The following is a 20,491-nucleotide window of genomic DNA, read 5'->3' as shown; positions in this document are numbered from 1 at the left end:
AGCAGACAACATATTGGGAAAAATTGGTTTTGGAGCAGGGATTATACATACTGTAGACCTGGAGGTAATTAACAATAAATTAAGCTCTCTGTCCCAGCTACAGGACAGCCTAATACAGAAATAAATGGAAATGAAAAACCATACTGCTATAGCTATGGGACGTACTGAAATGCAGATACTTGCTTTGTCCACCTTGGAACACACAAAATGTTTTGAGTAATATTAGGAAACACTAAGGTTTTAATACACTTGCTAAAGTAAAGAAAAAGATCACTGATTGATACTTATCAGTACGAATGGATGCAGTATGATTCTAGCATCGTAAGGCCAGTCCTTTTAATTGGGGGAAATTGTTGTTAAAATTGCACATCAACAGGCTCTGGAAGCAAGGATATGGAAAGTTAGCCCACTCCCCATATTGCACATGGGATCCTTCTGGCTACCCCGGACCTTGAGCCAGTGGGCTGGGGAGGGAGGGAGGGAAGTGATTGGACACCAGAGGTGGTACCGAGGGGATTCCTCAAAAATGGGTGTGCTTGTCCTTGCCTGTGGCTCCAGAGCCCAAGACATTTTACTAGGATCCTGTATGTGGGATGAATTGGATAATGAGACCAAAGTACTGTATAATGGGCAATGGGTATGTGTTAATTCCTGGGAAGAAGTGTTTTGGGAGGATGGAAATGTTAGCAACCCACTAGTAGACAAATGTAAATGTAATGTAAGTACTGTGTTTACCAATAATCACATTTATTGTTTGCCACAACCTAAAAGTCTCACCTTTGCCCAGCTGAGGAAGGAGCTATGTGAAACCCATGAAGTTGTAGAGGCCGCTTTAGATAAGTAAAAGGCCAAGTGTAAAGGGATCGTTGTTAAAGACATCCGGGGATGGCAAATTGAGAACAAGGTAATGTTGCAAAAACAGGGAAAAGCAGCCCACATCCCGGATGTTAAGTGGGTGAGTCCGTACTCCATTGTGAGTCGCCTCTCCCCGGTAGTGTACCAGCTTCAGCTACCCGGCAAATTGAAATGGGTGCATGCCAATCAGCTCAAAACATACATTTCTGGTCATAGCATTGTGGGCCTCGGTTGTGGACCAGCCACTTGCCTGGACCATCCGGGTTTCCAGCTGGCCATGGGATTATCCGAATAATCATAATTATGAGGAAGAGAGATACCTCCAAAGACTCTCCCTAGATTGAGCTGCTGATGGGGCCCGAGCCATAGTGTAGTGGGAGGCTGGTGGGGAGGAGCCTTGGAAACTGCATAGTCACAGCAGAGCCACAGCAATATACCTGACGCCTTCAGGCAGATTGGAAACAAAAATCTGTCACACAAGTGGCCTACCCATGGGATCCCTAACCCTAGGGGTGGGAGCCAAACCCATAGGAAACCTTACCCTAGGTCGGGGAGCCCTCCCCATAGGAACCCTAGCCCAAACTCCAAGTGGCCTACCATTAGGAACCCTAATCCTAGGTCCAAATGGCTTTCCCATAGCAAGCCTAACCCTAACTCCAAGTGGCCTACCCATAGGATCCCTAACCCTGGGGTGAGGACCCCTACCCACAGGAACCCTAACCCTAAGGCTGTGATCCCTACCGGTAGGAAGGGTAACTCTACGGAGGGGAGACCTACCCATAGGAAGCCTAACCCTAACTCGAAGTGTCGTATCCATAGGAACCGTAACTCTAACTCCAAGGGGCCTACTCATAGGAATCCTATCTGTAGGACAGAGATTCCTACCAATAGTAACCCTCACCCTAAGTCTACATGGTTTACCCAGAGGAAGTGGGGGGAGGGAGGGGGTTGCACTTTAATGTGAAGAGATTCTTATGTTCCTTCTTGTGAGCAATCTCCTGAAATTCCATGGAGAGAAATTTTATTTTATTGCATTTTATGATGGGGGTGGGGATGGCTGAATTAATGTGGAATTAATGGTCATAGTCTCCAAAATTAATGTGGAATTTATCTGTTACAAACTTCTTATAATTTCTTACATTTGCAGCAATTCCTCAGCTCTGCAGGGGGAGCTAAAGACTGAGTTCAGGCCCCTTGTTTGAATTTCCTAACATTTCTGGCTTATATTACTGTGCTGTTATTTAAGCATGAGGAGAAAAATTATGCTAACTTATTTACTAAAGGCATTTTCATTGTCCCTTCCCAGTGTTTAAGAAAGAAGCTGGCAGCTGTTTACTCTCCTGGAGGTAATTAGCTCTGAGCAAGGAGCTTTGTCTCAGATGAAAAGACTTTCCCATCATTGAGAAATGTATGAACCTGTAGCTCTGGTACTACAGCCATTGCTTAGGGGCTTTGGATTTCCTAACCCCCAAAACTACATTTTCATTGTAGTAATTACTCTTTACAAATGATAAATAAGCAATATGGTCTCTGTTCGAAGAGGAGACTTCTTGCTGTAGGGCTGCTAATGAGCCAGCTGAATGTTCACAGTGGAAAGTCAACAGGTCTGTTCTTTAATTACAGGTTCACAGTTTGGGGCTTCCACCGCTAGGCCAGCTCAGAAAAGGCCAACTCCACTGTTCTCATCATGCTTCCTTTCCCCATGCAGCCTTGCATGCATTACCTGGGCTGATGTGGGGTGGGCTCAGAGCCACTGCTTTCATCCTCCCTTCTCCCTATCGGGTGGGTATACCCCTGGAGTACTTGGAGCAGGCAAGCCTCATGCTCCCCCAGAGGTGACACAAGGAAGGGCACATGCGGTCACAAGCACCCCCAGATTTCTCAGACCGCCTCTCGCCGGAATACCCAGCAGCAAGGAGACAGCGTCTTCTCCTGGCAGCAGCACTCACCATGTGTCCGTGCAGCACAGGGAGGGGGGAAGCAGCAGAGTATCAGGCTGAGCTTCTCCTTCTACATGGGGCTGCTTCTCCTTTCCTTCTGCTGATGTCCCAGTGGTTCCCGCTACCTGCTTTGCAGACTGCCTGATGAGGTGAGTCAGGGGGTGGAGGAGAGGTAACGTGTGGGATGGTCATGTGTCCCCCCCAGAACCTTTAAATTTTGGCCCCCAGTACCCACAGTTATGTGTTGCCTCTGTGCTCCCCCTGAATTGTGATAGGCCCTTGCATGGGAGGCATAAGGGAAGGGAAGGGAAGCTCCTAGCTGCACCCTCCCCACATACCCATATAATGGCCAGCTGCAATCTGAGCTGTAATGTTTGCAAAGCTCTTTAACAGCCTCAAATGAAAGTGGCTCTAGAAGGGCAGAGTATCCCTCCCATCCACATTGTTCCAGTGCACACAATGAGGGATTAGATGGCTCCCACAAGACCTTAAACACATTCCTACACATTGAATTTTAGTTCACATTTAGACTGGCATTGAAGGTAATTGAAGTATTTCATGTTCTGGGTTTGTCATAAACAGCTGTAGTAGTAGGATTTTATGTTTGTATTTTATATAATTTAAAATAAAAAATAAAAAATAATAATGTAGCATGTATTAAATGTATGATTTGATCATATCCTGCAAGCCACCCTTTTTGAATAGCAAAAAGGAATGGCCTAATGGGCCATTGGTAAAAATACATCAACCAGAATTTGTGTCTGTGCTGATTTCAAGGCAGTGACAGACCTTTGACGGTCACCAATTTGTTGTAAGGTTTAGCATTTTAAAATAAGTAAAAAAATGCCATAATTGTTTTCTTTTGCATTGCAATTTGATGTTCCTGTTCAAAATGTTCTGTGTAAATTAATTTTGTTTTGTGTGTGAATAAAAAATGTGTGTGTTAAGAAATAAGTGTAAAGGCCATCGCTGAACCAAATGGTCAAGGAAAGAACCGGAGACAGACGCAAGGGTGCCAAGAGGCTGCAACACGCCCCTATTGAAATGTCAAAGGAGGGCAAATTAACGACTCTAAAAATAAGACAGGCACCTATCAATAAAAACAAAATAGCTGTAATCAAAACCTGCATAAAATAACTCCCTAAAAAAACTAATAAAAAATAAAAAAAAACAATTAAAAAAAACAAAGCACTCGTCAAACAACAATTAATTACAGTATGACGGTGCAAAACTCATTGGTCCCAATTAAAAAAACCCCACTATAAAAACAGAGTGCCTTGCCATAAAACTTTGGGTTCATCCTGCCAAGACTTCCCTGGAGCATCATGTCGTGACTGACAGAACCCGGCTCCTCCCTACCGTGATGAACCTAGCTAGCCACTAGATGGATCTGCACTCTGGACTAGTAACTATAACATCGACTAGAGGGATAGTGTGTGTGTGGTGTGATTGAATGCATATGCTAATTATTGTATCTTCAATAAACGCAGCGTATTGCCTTTTCCCCTGAAAAAAATCCTGTGTGCTCCTTATAAGCATAACATTTTTGGTGGAGAATTGCGAAAGGGGGAAGACATGCACTGTGATTGTTGAACATACTGCTAAATATTGCTAAAAGGTATACCATACACATAAAGTGATCAGTCATTCAGGTGTGCACACCCCCGGTCGTAGAAGTGCCGGGCCATAAAGGGGAGGAGTAGAGTCCTCGCTCCTACCCATCTGTTGAGTGAAAAATGCATAGGTGAATATACCCTTGGTCATAAAAGGATCAAGCCCCAAAGGTAGGGGGCTTAGCATTTCCCCTTCCTGCTCTGTTAGGCAGAGTTCTTTTTATTGGGTATAGACTTTTGTGTTTTGTAAGTCCCAGCATGAGCATGGGCACGGAAAAGTTATAAAAGTAAAAAAAAACTCATAAAAAATATATTCAGGCGGTATTTTCTGTGTAAAACCCAACTCTGAAGGATATAGGAGTGTGGGCAAATAGTGGTAGCACATGTTTAAGAAATGTTTGTTAGGATATAGATATTCAGGCAAAGGCCTATACTTTAAGAATGTAGGTGTATTCTTATCACTTAGCTAGTTATAGAGGTACAAAACAAGAATCAAAATCAGTCTGTCTGTTTATAGGCCTTCTCTCACTATGATAGTCTAAGGCCTTGTTCTTAGGCTAAGGCCTTTGGCTAAACAGCAGGGGCAGCCATAAGCTGGGAAGCGAATGGTCACGTCCTCACCAGTTACACTGAAATAAGGCAGTTTTGGGCTGTTAAAAAGGTGATCCAATCTATCCCCTCCAGCGAAAGGGAAGAGCCTAGAAGATTTAAAGAAAACTTAGGTTTCAGAGTAGCAGCCGTGTTAGTCTGTATCCGCAAAAAGAACAGGAGTACTTGTGGCACCTTAAAGACTAACAAATTTATTAGAGCATAAGCTTTCGTGGGCTACAACCCACTTCTTCGGATGCATATAGAGTGAAACATATATTGAGGATATATATATATATACACATACAGAGAGCATGCTCAATATATGTTTCACTCTATATGCATCCGAAGAAGTGGGTTGTAGCCCACGAAAGCTTATGCTCTAATAAATTTGTTAGTCTCTAAGGTGCCACAAGTACTCCTGTTCTTTTAAAGAAAACTTAGTTTGATAGCATCCCTGTCTGGCAAGAGCTCACTTATCAACAGGGGTGAAAGTAACTTAAAGGACTTACCGGTATGCCGGAGTCCTGAGCGGGGGCGCGGCCTCAACCAGAAGAGGCATGGCCTCAACTGGAAGAGGTGGGGCCTTTCAAGATTTAAAGGCCCTGGGGCTCCAGCTGTGGCTGGGAGCCCCAGGGCCTTTAAATCACCCCGGAGCTACCAGCTGTAGAGGTGGCTGGGAGCCCTGGGGCTCAGGGGCGAATTAAAGGGCCCGAAGCTCCGGCTGCCGCGGGGCTCCGGGCCCTTTAAATCCCCGCCCGAGCCCGGCTGCCAGAGCTCCGGTGGGGATTTAAAGGGCCTGGGGCTCCCCACAGCAGCTGGAGCCCTGAGCCCTTTAAAGCACCGCCATGGAAGCCGGTCCATTCCGGCACAGCATACTGGCTCTTGCCAGTACGCCGTACCAGACCATACCAGCTTACTTTCACCTCTGCTTATCAATAGCTAGGGTGTGAAATCCTCATTTCTTTGTTGTTCTATCACTGTAGTCCCCATTTCCCTATTGTTTGTCTGTATAATCTATCTGGTTCTGTGATTGTTTCTGTCTGCTGTATAATTAATTTTGTTGGGTGTAAACCAATTAAGGTGATGGGATATAATTGGTTAGATAATCATGTTACAATATGTTAGGATTGGTTAGTTAAATTTCAGTAAAATGATTGGTTAAGGTATAGCTAAGCAGAACTCAAGTTTTACTATATAGTCTGCAGTCAATCAGGAAGAATGGGGTGGGTGGGAAATTGGAATAATGTTTTGCTAATGGGGGGAATGGGAACAGAGAATGGGAACAAGGACCCAGGCAAAGGCTCTGTGGTGTCAGAGCTCGGAAGGGGGACACTGAGGAAGGAAATTGGAATAATTGTTTGCTGGAAGTTCACCCCAATAAACATCGAATTGTTTGCACCTTCGGACTTTGGGTATTGCTGTTCTCTGTTCATGCGAGAAGGACCAGGGAAGTGAGAGGGTGAAGGAATAAGCCCTCTAACAATATTTAAAAGGAAGCAATCCAAAGATGATACTTTGTTCAAGAGATTACTCCTTTTAAACCTATCTTGCTCTGTTAAACCAAACTCTGAAGGATATAGGAGTTTGGGTAGTGTAATATTTTTTGTGAGTGATATTGTGGTGATTTCACAATTTTAAAAGAAATGTTTAAGGAAAGGGACCAGGGTAGTGGGGGTTAGTTAAGGAGCCCACCCTCCTTGCTAAATTGGTAGTGGAACAAAGCTTGTGTCCATGAAAAGGGACAGTTCAGTGAGGAAAGCAGGATCAGGCCCAGACAAGCAGGCAGGCAACAAATAAAAAAATTGGAAAACAGGTTGGAAGCCCTAAGGGCTTAGTGGTAAAAATAAAAAATAAAAAATAAAAAAGTAAGTACAGGCATGGGGATTTCAGCTTCCTGGGACAATACTTAAAATGGTAAAATCTAAGTTAATAAAGGTGTCATTTTAAAACATAAGCAAGTAATTAAAAAAAAAAAGTAAGAAGTTAACACTGCAAAGGCTGGAGGGAATTAAGCAGTTGAAGTTAAAAAGGAAGTGTTATAAAAAAAGAATTCGTGGTTTCTTTGCAGCCATTCTGAAGAAAAAATGGGTCCTTTTCCAAAGGAACCTCTGTACATAAGCCAAGCAAAGAGACAATCTGATTTAAATCATTTGACTATGAACAATTTTTAGTCAAATTCATTAAAAGAACATAAGGGGTGCATTTTCCCCAGAACATATTCAATGTATATTGTAGAAGGGGTTTAAAAAAATATAAAAACATTACAAACTTGGTCTGCTGTATTAAAAAAAAAAACCTAAAAAACAAATTCAAACACTAACGGAAAAAGTTTTGGCACTAATTCAGGAAACGGGATTCAAAGTAGCCTTAGACAAGGCTCAGTTGGTGCTACCTCAGGTTGCGTACCTGGGCATAGTTGTTGGACAAGAAGGGAGACAGGTAAATCAGAGGAAGGTAAGGGCACTGGTAGAAATGCCAGCCCCTACCGATGCCCACTCTTTAAGAATACTACTAGGAGAACTAAATTTTCTTAAAACACACATTTAAAAATATGCTGGAATAACTCACCCATTGTGGAAACCGCTAAAAAAACAAAACAAAATGGGAATGGGGACAAGAGCAGGACTCCGCTTTAACCCTGCTAAAACAAAAGACTCTGACAGCTCCAGCCCTGCGTTTCCCTAATAAATCACAGCCTTTTGTTATTCATTTGGCGGCTAATAACATGGCCTTGGCTGCCACACTATTACAAAATATTAAAAAAGGAAACTGACAAGAATGTCCAGAGGTCACTCTAAAGCAAAGAATTGCCTTGGTAGTGGCACACCCATTGGAAGAATTAAATACTGTGCGTTAAAAAAAGCATGTCTGGTTTACTAATGGAAGTGCAATGGTAGTAAAAAAAAGTGTGTAAAATATGCTGCCATTAACTTAGAAGAGAAAGTCATTCAGGGACATTTAGACCATGAATCGGCTCAGTATGCCGAGCTCCACACAATTTATCAGGTTTTAAGGCAATATGAAAATTCCCCACGGCCTGTGTATATTTATGCTGACAGTAATATTTGTGTGAAAGAAAATACAGTTTTGGATACATGATTGGTATAAAAACAGGTGAAAAGCAGCAAATAAAAAGAATATTGCATGTTCAAAAAAATGGAAATAGATTTACCAGTGGGTAACAAAAAACCCTAAACAGGTAAAGGTGCAACATGTAAGGGCACACAGTAAAGTAACGGGTATAAAAACCACCTAAAATAACTGGGTAAATACAATAGCCCAACAGCATGATATAGCAGTTGTAACCAAAGGTCAAAAAAGGAATGTCTGTGCTGACACATCTGAGCCAACAGATGGCACTACAAACCGCCCTAACCAAGTTCCAAAAAAAAAAAAAAAGACAAGAGTTACTTAATGTAGTTTATGCATAAAAGAGTGGAAAAAACTTTAAAAAGGCTAAAGCAAGTAGCAAAATGGAAGTGTATGAAAGATAATGTTAAAACATGGATGCAAAATTGTGTGTGGTGCGCTCAGAACAAGGTTCGTCATCAGAACTGGCAACCCATAATGTACCAACGAAGGCTTGGGCCGTGGCACAAGGTTCAAATTTATTTTATTAATAAATTGCCAAAAAGTAAGAAAGAATTCCAGTATTTATTGGTGATAATTGATTCCTTTTCAGGATGGGTGGAGGCATTTCCTACTAAAAATAATAGCAATAGGGTAGTGGCCAAAAAGTTTTTTAATAAGGTAGTATGTAAATGTGGCACCCCCGAAATAATAAATTCTAATAATAAAAAAGCCTTTGTAAAAAAAATCTTTACAACAATAATACAAGCCTTGGAAATTAAACAAAAGCTCCTATACCATACTGGCCTCAGTCCTCAGGCCAAGTAGAGCGCATAAATCACACTATTAAGGAAGCACTCTGAAAGCACAGGAAAAAACTGGCCAAATAAACTGCCTCTAAATTTGGCTGCCATCCACAGTAGTAATAAACTAAAAAAAAAATCCAACCCTTTCAAATCCTCTTTGGGCATCCAATGCGCCTAATAATTAATCCTAGTTACCTGGTTCAGGGTAAAAAAAAAAAAGCTCTAATATAACCCAGCATAATTATTTTCAATGGCTCAAACAGTTACAAAAACAAAAACAAAAAAACCCCCACTCTCCAGTATAGAGTTAATCAGGCCATCAAACACATAAACAACAAAATTCAAAAACAAAGGCCCACAAAGGCAGCCTTGTGGAAAACAGGGGCCCAAGTCATATACCGTAAAATGGGGAAAAAGGGGTCACTTACTCCATAGTGGACCGCCTTAGCCCATTGGTATACCACATTTAAAAAAGTAAAAAACTAAAATGGGTACATGTTTCACAAATTAAATTGTTTACATAAATAATAATGTTTGAATTCTTTGCAGAAAAGAACATCCCAAAACCTGAGCATGAAGCGCTGCTTAACCACCACAATTTTAATTCACAAAATATAAGACTCCAGTGTAAGGTCTGGCTTTACCTGCTTCTGGAAACTTTCAATGCCCAAATAATTAAAGCAATCATAAAAAAAAAATGCAGCCCTCCGTATAAACCAATATTTAAGAAATAATTCACTCCCCGCCAACCAATAAAATGGTATAATAAAAATACTAGCCAACTCTTAAAACCCTTAAAAAATACCAATATGTATGCCTGGGAAGGGGAAGTGGGACTTAAGGTTCACCTTACAAAAATGCCAAACCAGTGGGAAATAGGGGTTAAAATAAAGGGTCCCTATGGCGATACCACCTAAAGTTCCAGCTACCCACAATTACCATATCAATAAAATAAAACAGGAACAATACTAAAAGTTATTGTGGAATACTGTCCAATAACCCATAGTAAATTGAACCTATGGTTTCTGAACACATGCACCAAAAGCTGGACCAAAAAATATGCATTCAAAAAAATAAAAAAAAAGTCTTGTTAAATCCACTATTAGTAAAAATAAAAATTGGTATAAATTAGACTCAGCTAAACGTGTCTAAATTAAAACTTAAATGTTCACCCTACTCCCTTCCTATTATAACGGCCTAAATTAAAACACATCAACACTCCAATGGCCAAGCAAAACAAGATGTAGTAGACACCATATTAAAAAAAGTTAAATTTGGAGCAAAAATTATAAACACTGTAGATCTGAAGGTAATTAAAAATAAGTTAAGTTTCTTGTCACAACTGCAAAATAGTCTCATTCACAAGCAGGCAGATAATACTGTGAATTTGGTACAAATAGATCTGGGAAACCTAAAAGCAACATAAAATGTGTGGCGGTGGCTAAACACCACCTCCTAACTGCTGTATAGACAACAAATAAAATTAAAAAATAAAACTGCCTTGGCCATAGGATGTACTGAGATGCAAATTCTTAGTTTAGCATCACTTAAACACAAAATGTTTTGGGTAATATCTGGGAATGTTCAGGTATTAACGCATCTTTTAAAACAATAAAAAGGTCCTTGTTTAACACCTACAAATATAAATAAATGCAATATGTTTCCAGCATGGTTAAGCCTAATTTATTATTAGGAGAAATTATTATTAAAATTGCTCACCAACAATCTATAAAAACAAAAATATAAAAAGTGAGCCCGCTCCCAAAATTGACCATGGGATCCTTTTGGCTACCCCGGGTTATGGGTCAGTGGGCTAAAAAAAAAAAAAGTAATTAAATACCCAAGGGTATACAAAATAGAGCCCTCAAAAATGGGTGTGCTTGTTCCTACCTGTCACCACATAACCATGCAGCAAGGACATATAATTGGGAAAGTGTGTGGGACGAACTAGAAAATGTGATGCGTGTTTTGTACAACGGACAATGTGTATGTGTTACATCCTAAAAAACAGTATTTTGGGAAAATACAAGTATCAGCCAACCCCCAATAAATAAATGTAAATGTAATAAATTAAATTAATGGAGATATCCTATCTCCTAGAACTGGAAGGGACCTTGAAAGGTCATTGAGTCCAGCCCCCTGCCTTCACTAGCAGGACCAAGTACTGATTTTGCCCCAGATCCCTAAGTGGCCCCCTCAAAGATTGAGCTAACAACCCTGGGTTTAGTAAGCCAATGCTCAAACCACTGAGCTATCCCTCCCCCTGTAATGGTAATGCCCATGTATTATATACTAGCAATCACACATACTATTTACCAAAAATAAAAAAAGCACAAAGCACTATAACCGCCACCCCAGTTAATTTCTCTGTTCCCCTTAGCCTACATTTGCGCGATCTAACTAATCACTTATTGTCAAAAATCAAGGGGACAACATTTTTACAACAAAGGATATAAAAAAGCATGTCATTCAAATATTACATGCAAATAAAAACATACTAAAAATGGCTAAATCTAAAAAAAACCTAACAGCCTATCACTGGTATGACGTTTTTACAGGCTGGTCCCCAAACTTTAAGGGCATATTGTCTATTATGTTTCACCCATTACTAGTTGTGTTAATATTGTCCTGTGTTTGCTTGCTAGGAATGTGTTGTATGTGCTGTTAAACAAAGAAAATGTTTGTTAAATTACAGCCACAAGCTCAAATTGTCTCTCAGTATATTACTATAAAATAATTGTTCTTGTGGGGTCAAAAGGGGGACATGTAGTAGTAGGATTTAAGTTTGTATTTTATATAATTTCAAATAAAAAATAATAATGTAACATGTATTAAATGTATTGGTGTATGATTTGATCATATCCTGCTGTGTGCTTCTTATAAGCATAATACAGAGTCACATAAACTGTCAGGGTAGAAATTTAAAAATTGGAGTTTTAGATGTACAATGAGAAAATGCCTATGCATTGCTTGCCTACTTCATGTAACTCAAGTGAATTTGGGTGCACTTGAGTTGCATGCACACAAACTCTGAACTCATGCACAAGCCCTGATTTCACTGCACCCATAGCTCTCCTTACAGCTGCAGCTCAAACAGTGGTTCTTATCATTTGCAAAAGCTACTGCTGCATATGTGCAAAACTGAATCTGCAAATAGTTCTGTAACTCATAGTCCTGAAACTGCACCCAAATAATATTAAAAGGCTTAGCATCAGTGAGAACAAGCCTACCTGGCCATTTTAGATGGTAAAGGTCTGTAATTTGAGTAATATGGGAGTGAAAAAGGATTGTAAAGGTAATTTTAAATTGGGAAAAATATTCCCCCCTTTGCATCTGAAGGGATTTTATTCAATCTTCAAAAATAAAATAAACACCTCTGTGATGCGACCAAACCTAGAACATTTTAGCCCCAGGGAAATTATTTCAGAAGATTATAGGACTGTGAAAATAAGGGGGTTTCAGAGAATGTCTGAGGACAGAAGGGACAATACTACTCATCTAGTATGATTTCCTGTATAACACAGGTCAGAGAACCTCACCCTAGCATTTCAGTGACTTGTGGTTGAACTAGAGCATCTCTTTTAAAAAGACATCCAAGCTTAAAGATGTCAAGTGATTGGAGAATCCACCACAGCCCTTGGTGAACTGTTCCCTTGATTGATTACCCTCACACTGAAAAACTGCATCTTTTGTCCAGTTTACTGACTATATCCATCTATAATGAAAGCCTCCGGCAATCTTAGCAATAGAGGTAACTATAATATGTGCAAGATGGGTGAATAAACATTGCTCTGAGCTTACCTATTGCATTTCTGTCCTTTGTATTTTATTATGTAACCTTTTATTATTATGGAGGTGCACCAGCAGCTCCATAGTGAAAGTTGCACTGGAGGTTTCCCTTTAATGTGGGATAATGTCAGTCTTATAGTGTCATTACAAAGATACCTTTGGAGAAGTGGAATCTGTCCTGCTTTGGACCCTTTAATTTTGAGTGTGATTGTCAACTTTCAGTTATCTGAGCTCCAGAATCTACTTTTTGTGGAAAACAGGATGAGATGTGTCAGCATTTCTTGGCTCCCATTTCCTGGTAAATTACTGAATGTCCTGGCATCACAGAATATAGGTTAAGGACTCCCTAATGTGCAATGGTCTAAGTTTCTCTTCATAACAACTTGTAATTGCCAGTGGCTTTCACTACATCCTCCTTTCCCTCATCACTAGTTTGTATCTCCAATACATTTTGGGAGTACCTTCTTCTCAGCTACCCTTCCTTGCAGAGAAAGTAGCTCAGCTGCTTTCTCCTCCTTTCTTCTGAGCTTGGTTCCAATGTTTCATCCCTCTTGATTGATTTCAACAATCAAATTCCAGAATAATTATGCAACAAATCAAACTGGGGCAATTCTTCATTTCCGGGAATCTACAGCATCCAGGGAGACAAGAAGGACAGAGACCTTGTTGAGGCATGACACACAAATTTCCAGAGAGAAGTCCTGAAGCTCTGAGCAGCCTAAGAGCTTTCTAAAATGTAAGGTTTTCATCTTGCTTAATAAGTAAGCTAAGCTTAGTGTCAATCAATAAATTTGCCTTTTAAGATAACTGGAATTGCATATGGTAGCTGTTAGTCAGGGCTTACCCACTGTTGGGAGACTCTTACTTCAGAGGTAATGGTCTGAGCAACATGGTCAAGTGTGAAAATGGTCCTATAACATCCCCAAATGGTGCTGAGAAGAAGGTGAGGGGAGTTACTGTTGGCAGTTAAGGAGAACGTGAAGGTTGCTTGGCTTGGTTACAATGGCCATAACTGGCAACTGGTGATGTGTATTGGCAGTAGTAGTAGCTAACCTCATTTAGTAGCAGTTACTAGCCATTAAGGGCAGTTTCTAGTGGTTTGTGGCAATTAACACTTGGTGGTTCATACAGGCAGCTGGCAGTTGTAGAGATCTGGTGACACTTCCTGGAAGCTGGTGAGAACTGGAGCAATGGGGGACAGGAAGACAGTTGGGTCTAGCACCCCTGCAATGGAAATATTGTGGGGGATGATCTGTGTTTCTGCCCCACCTGTCATTTCCTGTAAACTGCATGCGCACATGGCAGGAAGAAGCAAGAGCGGGTCCCAGGGGGCTGGAATTGGGTCTGGGAGCAGGTAAGAACTACTCACCCTACTCTCCCTTTACACCCTGACTGTCCCCTGCTCCCTATGTAAAGCACCCACCCCACTCTTCCCCCTTCCCATCTCTGACTGTCCCCCATTCCTCATGCAGAGAACCCACCCCACTCCCCTTCACATCTCTGACACCCCAACATCCCCTCTGTCCCTGACACCCACCCCACTCTCCCATCCCTGACACGGCCACAGCCTCCTGCTCCCCACCCTGCTCCCTTTCCTATTCCTGACACCCCAACTGTCCCCCATTCCCTACACAGAGCACCCACCTCACTCCCCCTACTACCCCTAACATCCTTACTGCCCTGCCCCCATGCAGAGCAGCCATCCTGCTCCCTCTACTACCCGACACCCCAACTGCCCCACCCCCAGGCAGAGACCACATCCCATGTCCTCGCCTACCCTGATACCCCAACTCCCCTGCTCCCCACACTGCCCCCTATTCAAAGTGAGTTTCTGCTGTCTCTGATGAGAATTGGTGGTAGCTGGTGGCAGTGAATGGCAGTTGGTGGAATTTGGCATAGTCAGCAGCAGCTGCAGGCACTTACCTGCAGTTGGAGGAATATTGTATCATTAATGGCTGCTGGGGCATCTGATGATGTTTGAGAGATTTGATGCTTGTTAGGGCACTTGGTAAGATTTGCAATGATTCATAGATTTTAAGGCCAGAAAGGACCATTCTGACTTTCCATATAGCACAGGCCAGAGAACTTCACCCAGGGATTCCTGCATCCAGTCTCTAATGCCTGGTTAAGCTGGAGCATTTGGTGACAGTTCCTGGAAGCTGATGGCCTTTGGCAGGAGATTCTGGCAGTGTTGATTGTTGTAGCAGTCCTGGTGAAGGGATATGATCATTTGTGTGCAGACAGCACTGAATGTGCCGTTGACCCTTCCTAGTGATGAAAATCAGTTGTCCATGCTGATTCTTTTAGCTATGCCAGCTCCCTCCAGTTCCATTGTCCATGACGTGCAGTTAACACATCCTCAGACCCTAGCAATCCTAAACAAAATTGTCTGTGGCTCTACTCCTTTCTCTCTCAGTGGTAGCAAACAGTGGTACCAGACTTCTTCTGTCATTAGGGCTATTCAGATGGGTCTTCCCTTTTCTCACTGCTCTTGTTCAAATGTATAGGGGCCCCTTCAGAGGGCTAGTGAAGAAATCTGGGCTGTGGTGTCTTCACCTCAACCAACCCACCTCATGCAGTTAACTCAAATGTGTAGTGCCTAAGGGTATGTCTACACTACGGGATTAATCCGAATTTATATCATTCGAATTTTGGAAACAGATTGTATAAAGTCGAATGTATGCGGCCACACTAAGCACATTAATTCGGTGGTGTGTGTCCATGTACCGGGGCTAGCGTCGATTTCTGGAGCATTGCACTGTGGGTAGCTATCCCATAGCTATCCCATAGTTCCCACAGTCTCCTCCACCCATTGGAATTCTGGGTTGAGATCCCAATGCCTGATGGGGCCAAAAACATTGTCGCGGGTGGTTCTGGGTATATCCTCCCCCCTCTCCAGGGAAGCAATGGCAGACAACCGTTTCGCGCCTTTTTCCTGGGTGAACAGTGCAGACGCCATACCACGGCAAGCATGGAGCCCGCTCAGCTCAAGACAGCAGTCATAAACATTGTAAACACCTCGCGCGTTATCGTGCAGTTTATGCTGAACCAGAACCTGCAAAACAAGGCGGCGAGGAGTAGGCTACGGCTGCGCGGCGGAGAGAGTGATGAGGATATGGACATGGAATTCTATCAAACAGCGGGACCCGGTGCTTTGGAGATCATGCTGTTAATGGGGCAGGTTATAGCTGTGGAATGCCGATTCTGGGCCCGGGAAACAAGCACAGACTGGTGGGACCGCATAGTGTTGCAGGTGTGGGACGATTCCCAGTGGCTGCGAAACTTTCGCATGCGTAAGGGCACTTTCTTGGAACTTTGTGACTTGCTTTCCCCTGCCCTGAAGCACCAGAATACCAAGATGAGAGCAGCCCTCACAGTTGAGAAGCGAGTGGCGATAGCCCTGTGGAAGCTTGCAACGCCAGACAGCTACCGGTCAGTCGGGAATCAATTTGGAGTGGGCAAATCTACTGTGGAGGCTGCTGTGATGCAAGTAGCCAAAGCAATCACTGAGCTGCTGCTACGAAAGGTAGTGACTCTGGGAAATGTGCAGGTCATAGTGGATGGCTTTGCTGCAATGGGATTCCCTAACTGTGGTGGGGCGATAGATGGAACCCATATCCCTATCTTGGCACCGGAGCACCAGGGTACCCAGTACATAAACCGCAAGGGGTACTTTTCAATGGTGCTGCAAGCACTTGTGGATCACAAGGGACGTTTCACCAACATCAACGTGGGCTGGCCGGGAAGGGTTCATGACGCTCGCGTCTTCAGGAACACTAATCTGTTTAAACGGCTGCAGCAAGGGACTTACTTCCCGGACCAGAAAATAACCGTTGGGGATGTTGAAATGCCAATAGTTATTCTTGGGGACCCAGCCTACCCCTTAATGCCATGGCTCATGAAGCCATACACAGGCAGCCTGGACAGGAGTCAGGAGCTGTTTAACTACAGGCTGAGCAAGTGCAGAATGGTGGTAGAATGTGCATTTGGCCGTTTAAAAGGTTGCTGGCGATCGTTACAGACTCGCTCAGACCTCAGCCAAACCAATATCCCCATTGTTATTTCTGCTTGCTATGTGCTCCACAATCTCTGTGAAAGTAAAAGGGAGTCCTCTTTCTCCGCCACCTTATCTGAGATAGCCTTCGGGACGGAGGAGGGAGGCTTGAAAAATTTGCAGCTGCTGGAGGGAGGGTTGAAAAAAGGAGAGAAGTTTTTAAAATGATACATTTTACAGAACAATGCTTATACTCTTTCATGGTGAACAACACTATTCACATTACATAGCACATGTGATTTCAGTACAAGGTCACATTTTCCATCTTAATATTGAGTGCCTGTGGCTTTGGTGTTAGAGATCACAGACGCAGGTCCGGGCAACAGAATTCAGCTTGCATGTGGCCATGGTAAGCCATTGTCTTTCGGCTTCTGCGCCCTCCTTTCCCACATACCAAGCAAAGCCCGTTGACTGCTGCGGTTTTCCTGTTAACCTTCAGCAGCAGAAAACAAACTAACCCCCCCCCCATCCAATTCTCTGGGATGATCGCTTTATCCCTCCCCCCACTGCGTGGCTGGTATCAGGGAATATCCCTGCAGAAACCAAACTAACCCCCCCGCTCCCCCCGCCATGAATTATCTGGGATGATCGCTGTACCCCTCCCCCCACTGCATGGCTGGTAACAGGGAAGATCCCTGCTAGCCAAACGCAAAAAGCTCAGGGCCAATTCCCCCCCCCCCCCCCCCCCCCCCCCCCCCCACCTGCAGGGAAGGATTTCTTTTCAGCCACAGGCAAACAGCCCAGTAGGAACGGCCACCTCTGTCCCCTTAATTAAATTCCCGTATTTCAACCAGGTTACCATGAGCGATATCACTCTCCTGAGGATTACACAGCGAGATAAAGAACGGATGTTGCTTGAATGCCAGCAAACACCGGGACCATACGCTGCCAGGCTTTGTCATGCAATGATACCAGATTACTTGCTGCAAGCATGGCGTGGTCAAGTGTCCTACCATGGAGGACGGAATAAGGCTGCACTGCCCAGAAACCTTGTGGCAAGGCTTTTGGAGTACCTCCAGGAGAGCTTCATGGAGATGTCCCTGGAGGATTTCCGCTCCATCCCCAGACACGTTAACAGACTTTTCCAGTAGCTGTACTGGCCGCGAATGCATCCCAAGTCCTCAGGGCAAAGTAATCATTAAAAAACGCTTGCTTTTAAAACAAGTTTTATATTTTAAAAGGTAAACTCACCTGAGGTCCCTTCCATGGGGTCATGGTCTTGGATACTGGCTTGGGAGGGTACTTCAGTCAGGCTGAGAAAAATATCCTGGCTGTTGGGGAGAACGGAGTGCTGGGTGCTCTCCGCAAGCTCGTCCTCCTCCTCCTCCTCCTCCTCTTCCCCGTCCTCAGAATCCTCAGGTGTAGCTGATGAGATTATCCCCGCCTTCGGAATCTATGGTCAGAGGTGGGGTAGTGGTGGCGGCCCCCCCTAGAACTGCATGCAGCTCGGCGTAGAAGCGGCATGTCCGCGGCTCTGACCCGGAGCGACCATTTGCCTCCTTTGTTTTTTGATAGGCTTGTCTGAGCTCCTTGACTTTCACGTGGCACTGATCTGAGTCCCTATTGTGGCCTCTCTCCATCATGCCCTTGGAGATTTTTTCAAAAGTTTTGGCATTTCGTCTTTTCGAACGAAGTTCTGCTAGCACTGAATCCTCTCCCCATATAGCGATCAGATCCAGTACCTCCCGTACGGTCCATGCTGGTGCTCTTTTTCGATTATCGGCCTGCATGGTTACCTGTGCTGATGAGCTGAGCTATCTGTGGTCACCTGTGCTCTCCACACTGGGCAAACAGGAAATGAAATTCAAATGTTCGCGGGGCTTTTCCTGTCTACCTGGCCAGTGCATCCGAGTTCAGATTGCTGTCCAGAGCGCTCACAATGGTGCACTGTGGGACAGCTCCCGGAGGCCAATACCATCGAATTGTGGCCACACTAACCCTAATTCGAAATGACAATATCGATTTTGGCGCTACTCTGCTCGTGGGGGTGGAGTACAGAAATCGATTTTAAGAGCCCTTTATTTCGAAATAAATGGCTTCGTTGTGTGGACGGGTGCAGGGTTAATTCGATTTAACGCTGCTAAATCCGAATTAAAGTCATAGTGTAGACCAGGCCTAACAGAGTTTATGGCATGGATGGGAACTAGCCTTCTACTCTCAATCCTGATAAGATTTAGGCAATTCTGATAGAGTAGAACCAGAATAAGTGTTTTTTATATTAATGCCCCATATATAAGGATGGCTGTCATTTGTCTCTCAAGCTTATAGCCTGTGAGTCTTGTTGGATCCTCAGCTATTCCTGGATCTTCAGAGGCAGTAGTTACCACGTGTACTTTGTACCATTTGCACATCGGAAGTAAGGTTGAAGCCATTTTTTTGGGACTATGATCCTTGCCATGGTTCTCCTTATCTTTGTTACCTCTGGACTTGATACTGTAACTGGCTCTACTTAAAACTATTTCTTACACCCATTTGAAAATTACTGCTAAAGCGCAAACTGTGGACTGGCTGGTGTAGTAAGATGATGCCCTGAAACATAAATCCTTGGTATCAGAGGCCTGGTATGAGGCCTGAGGCCTGAACTAAAGTAAGGGTCAAGACTTTGCTAACATAAAGCAAAGTTAAGCTGTGAACCAGAGGCAGGCCCTGCTCACAGAAGTTGGCAAGAAGAAGGCTGCTAATTGCACATATACACATATCTAAAAGGTATCAAGTGCTAATAGGATGAACATGTGCCAGGGTGGCACCAGAACATTCTGGTACGAACACATTACACAGAGATAATGAGGAACAGGCTGACCCATCCTAAAGACAGGGTCAAAAGGATAATATGATGGATAGAGTTGTTTGTTCGAATCAACATGTACCAGGAGAGAGGCAGCACCATAATGAGTAGAGGGGTTGTACCTCAATGCATCAGGAGTGATGTGTAACTTGTTTGTACCTGTGTATAAGAATGCATCCCTGAGTGGATGTCTTTGTTTGTCCTAAGGGGCAGTGGGAAATCCCACCACTGACTGAGCCGGTCCATTGTCAGGGAGCACATATGTACTAGTAGAACCGTAGACATCTGATCCGGGGAGCTAGAGACTGTGTTTTGTTTGGCAATAAACCTGGCCGGGTGCCTTTGTACCTTATCGGAGTCTGTGGTCATTGGGTGGTTTGCTCGAGATCTGCTGTGCCAGCTATCTGCGCAGAGCTGGGACAGCACACAGGGAGAACACACATGCATGCAGCCGACTGTTATCAACATTGAACGGAGCAGAGCACCACACAGGTGACGCCTGACAACAGCTGGTAAAGCAGTTTTCACACAGCCAGCAAATTACACCTGGGTTCTGTGATGTGTACTGGCTACTGAGTAATTTCTATGTTGCTGTTGACTTGTAAACCATGAATGTTATGGGTCTTTGCTACCTGAGACCTCCTCTCCTTTAATGGGATGCAGTGGCCACTGCATCAGAGACACTGAAGCTGATAGCTACTTGGTTTAAACTCAAGGGGTGCTGTTGCCTAGGCATTACTCAGTGACACATCCTGAACTCTGGACTGCACTTCCCCACTATTAGAAAGACAAGGTGGGTGAGGTCAAACCTTTTATTGGCCTAATATCTGTTGGTGAGAGAGACAAGCTTTCCAGCCACACACAACTCTAAGAAGTTAAGAAGAGCCCTGTGTGTCTCAAAAGCTTATTTATCTCACCAACAGACGTTGGTCCAATAAAAGGTATGTGTGATGGGTTCCTTCCGGCATGCCACCTGGAACTGGGGTACT

The sequence above is a fragment of the Terrapene carolina genome, unplaced genomic scaffold (genome assembly GCF_002925995.2).
Source record: "Terrapene carolina triunguis isolate 2854851 unplaced genomic scaffold, T_m_triunguis-2.0 Scaffold235, whole genome shotgun sequence".
Taxonomy (NCBI): domain Eukaryota; kingdom Metazoa; phylum Chordata; order Testudines; family Emydidae; genus Terrapene; species Terrapene triunguis.
This window is presented reverse-complemented; position numbering follows the sequence as displayed.